This window comes from Chiloscyllium plagiosum, chromosome 46 (genome assembly GCF_004010195.1).
Source record: "Chiloscyllium plagiosum isolate BGI_BamShark_2017 chromosome 46, ASM401019v2, whole genome shotgun sequence".
NCBI lineage: Eukaryota > Metazoa > Chordata > Chondrichthyes > Orectolobiformes > Hemiscylliidae > Chiloscyllium > Chiloscyllium plagiosum.
In genome coordinates, this window is record NC_057755.1 from 6,445,032 (window position 1) to 6,448,319 (window position 3,288).

General features: G+C 50.2%; 1 non-coding gene across 1 annotated transcript; it reads right to left on the bottom strand.

Moving 5' to 3' along the window:
- Positions 1-252: 252 nt before the first annotated feature.
- trnak-uuu lies at positions 253-325 on the bottom strand. Its single transcript has one exon. It is a non-coding gene; the product is annotated as a tRNA-Lys (tRNA).
- Between the last annotated feature and the right edge of the window lie 2,963 nt (positions 326-3,288).

A 3,288-nucleotide genomic window follows, 5' to 3' on the forward strand; every position in this document is an offset into this window, starting at 1 on the left:
CCTGCTCTTCTGTCTTTCGAGACTTGAAACAAATCAGGTTTAAATCAACTAGGTAAAAACAATGACTGCAGATGCTGGAAACCAGAGTCTAGATTAGAGTGGTGCTGGAAAAGCACAGCAGTTCAGGCAGCATCCGAAGAGCAGTAAAATCGACGTTTCGGGCAAGAGCCCTTCATCAGACACAAATCAGGTTTAAACCTGTCACGCATTGATTGTTTGGTCACAGAACACGGAAATCCGATTTAAAAGCAACGCCCGAACAGGGACTTGAACCCTGGACCCTCAGATTAAAAGTCTGATGCTCTACCGACTGAGCTATCCGGGCTCTAGTCATTAGCCACTAACACAGTGACACACACTGGTAAACAGAGAATATTACATTGACCTATTTTATGGGTTTCTCGCACAGAGTTCCTTTCTCACTGTTTACCTCTCCTTCCACGATGGTTAATGTTTCCAGCCCAGTGAGACATCGTCACAAATCGCAAATTGCAATTCACTGCAACCTGATCTCTGAAATAAACTCCGTTTTCCAAATGGCTGCAACAGAACGTCTGAAGCAAAATGTATGAGGAGTAAGTGCCGCTGTTGGACTGGGTTGGACAAAGTTAAAATCACACCACGCCGGTTTATACTCCAGCAGGTTTATTTAAAGACAGAGGAAGGACAGGGAGCGAACTGAAGAAGGTGCTCCGAAACACTTTGGTTCCAAATCAACTCCAATACCGACACCAGTGTTTCTGGGAGCAGGCGGCTTGGCTGTTAGTTCCTTAGTGTAGTGGTTCTCATGTTTGTGTTGTATATCGATAGCCTTGGGTTCGAGCCCCAGTTAAAAAAAAACATCGAGCTTTGGTGCACTTTGACTGAAATGATTGGAAAGTTGTGATGACTTGCACGTTGCCATTCAAATATGAACCAGGAGTCCAACATGCTGAAACGAAATATTGATAAGTCACGCAGAGGCCCGAGCTAACCAGACAGTGAGACAGTCGTGGAGATGAATGGCACCTAAATAGACCCTTCCATCCATACTGAACAGATGTTCTGCGCTAATTTTGCCGCATATCCCGGCACCTTACCCATATCCCTCTAAACCCTTCCTGTTCATAGACCCATCCAAATGCCTTTCAATTGTTGTAATTGTTCCAGCCTCCACCACTTCCTCTGGCAGCTCATTCCAATACACGCACCACCCACTACGTGAACACGTCGCCACTTAGGTCTCTTTTAAATGTTTCCCTCTCCCCCTGAACTTATGCCCCCCAGTTCTGGACTCCCACACCGCAGGGAAAAGACCTTGTTTGTTTACCCGAATACAGTTGCCCTCACTTTCTAAACCCCTCTGTTTTTCTGCCCCTTCCCAAGTTTTGCTTCTACACCAATTATGTGACACCCCTCCCATTTCTCACACCCTGCTTTTTGGCCCCCTCTCCCAGTGCAGTGTCCCTTTTGACTCTGATCCTCCCACGCCATTATACCACCCCACATAAAAGCCCCTTTTAACAACCCTGTGTCCTATATTCCATGAAAGCCCACCCCCTGAACTTTGGCTAAATGAGTCTGTGTGGAAAGACCTGCCTGTGACTGTACCGCCCACCCCAGCTTCATCGACGCACAGCAAGATCCCAGTCCCAAAATCTCTGACGCCTTACACACCAGGAAGAGGATGTTCGGCTCATCGTGCCTACCCTCTCCACCCCGTGAAATGATGTGGGGCCTCAGGATTTGCCCCCGAATGGCCCTCATTAAATCCGATTTCCTGGGGAGACCTCTCCTCCCTGCTACCCCATCCTGCCACCACACAGTGAGTGCATGCAGAGACTGACCATGGGGATGCACAGCAAGATCCCAGTCCCCTGCCATTCCCTGTCGCTCCACCCACTCACTGAGAAAGGGGCTTTATCTGACACTCGAACCCCTACCCCAGTTTGTCCCTTTCCCCAAATACTCTCCACCTATTGCCACCCCCTGGATGTTCTGTCCGTCCCCAGTTTCACAGTCCCCACCAAATCTTCCCCTCCTCCCACGCCCTCCTGCCTAATTGCCCCCTCCTGGTGTAGCTTTATTCCCCTCCATACACTGATCTTCCCATAGATCCCCCTTCCATAGTTGATGTCCCCCAACCTGTATCATCCACTATTTTGCATCTCTCAATTTTGCCCCCCAGTCAAATTGTACACTTCCAGAATCACCCCAACAATCTTGCCCCCTGCCAATTGTGCCCAGAACTGGGGGAGTCAAAAATGGGAGCTGGGGTAATATATTTTCTCTCATTTTGTCCCGCTCCATTTTTTTTGTTCCTCCCCAGTTTTTTGAAACTGCCTCAATTGAGCAACTTCCTCCCCCACCGACCCCAACTCCAGTTTTCTGCCCCAGCATTTTTGGCCATCCCTAGAGTTTTTACCCCACCCAACTCTTGCACTTTCCCTCAAACATTTTGCGCACCCCCACCTTGCCCTGGTCTAATTGCCCTTTCTCCATACTGCCCCCTCTGCCATTCCTACCTGCATCGCCCCACTAGATATAAAAGCCCCCTTTGTGTCTCCATCATGTACAATAACCATCTCCCCTCCCCTCCCCACCTTCACTGGGCCCTCGCCCCTGGGCTGGAGGGGGTAGGGCACGGGGAGGATGCACACTGACTGACTGGCCTTTAAACTGTGTGCTTTTTCATGCACAGCAAGATCCCATGCTCCCCCTCCACCTTTCTCAGTGAGAAAGGGGCTTTTTCTCCCCCACCCCCACCCCCACTCACCATTGGGACAACAAAGGGAGACACAGGGAACAGCAAGATCCCACTGTGATAACAGCATGTGCGGCACCAAGTGCTCCTGAGTTCAAATCTACCCTGGGACAGGAACAGCAGGACAGAGGGAGGGAGGGACAGATAGGGAGGGGGAGAGAAAGCGAGTGAAATGAGGGACAGAGAGAAAGGGAGTAGAGAAAGCGAGTGAGATGAGGGACAGAGACTGAGGGAGGGACACAGAGTGAGCCAAGGAAAGATCCTGGGGAGAGACAGAAGGACAGAGATGGGGGGAGAGAGAGAGAGGCACAGTGTGAAACCAGGGAAAGAGAGAGAGAAACACCCAGGCAGAGAGAACAAAGGACAGAGAAAGATCCCAGGGAATGAAACTCCCAGGGAGAGAAACAGAGGACAGACAGGAGAGACTGTAATACCCAGGGAGAGAACAGGACAGAGAGAACAAAACACTTAGGGAGGGGTAGACAGGAGAGAGAGAGAGACAGAGAGAGAGAGAGAGAGAGAGAGGGGGTGGAATGCCTAACACA